The sequence below is a fragment of the Mus caroli genome, chromosome 3 (assembly GCF_900094665.2).
Source record: "Mus caroli chromosome 3, CAROLI_EIJ_v1.1, whole genome shotgun sequence".
Taxonomy (NCBI): Eukaryota; Metazoa; Chordata; class Mammalia; order Rodentia; family Muridae; genus Mus; species Mus caroli.
Genome location: NC_034572.1, coordinates 98,718,708 through 98,719,346, shown reverse-complemented (window position 1 = coordinate 98,719,346; position 639 = coordinate 98,718,708).

Below are 639 nucleotides of genomic sequence, written 5' to 3'. Positions count from 1 at the left end.
TTGTAGACCAGGCTGGCCTCGAACTCAGAAATCCGCCTGCCTCTGCCTCCCGAGTGCTGGGATTAAAGGCGTGCGCCACCACGCCCGGCTCTGCTAGAATATATTTTAAGTTCTACCATTGTTTATTGTGTAATGGCTTTTGAAGAAAACCAAACCAAAACAAAACTGTGGAAAGATCCTGGGTTTTTTTTTTGTTTGTTTCTTTGTACTTTTGGTTTTTTGAGACAGGGTTTCTCTGTGTAGCCCTGGCTGTCCTGGAACTCACTCTGTAGACCAGGCTGGCCTCGAACTCAAGAGATCCGCCTGTCCCTGCCTCCCAAGTGCTGCTATTAAAGTTGTGCGCCACCACTGCTGGCTATTTAGCTATTTTTGAGGCAGAGTCTCACTATGTAGTCCTAGCTGTCCTGGAAATCAATATGTAAAACAGGGTAAGCTTGAACTCATGGAGTCCCCTACCCACCGGGGGTTAAGGGGGGTAGCTGGGATTAAAAGCATGTACCATCCCACCTACTCCTGGCTGAATATTCTTGACATTTATGCTAAAATGGCTTAAGACAATTTTGGCAAACATTAAATGAAACTCACCAACATCTCAAGTTATTTTGCTTTTGGTGCCAAATCAATTAAGAATTCAAATCT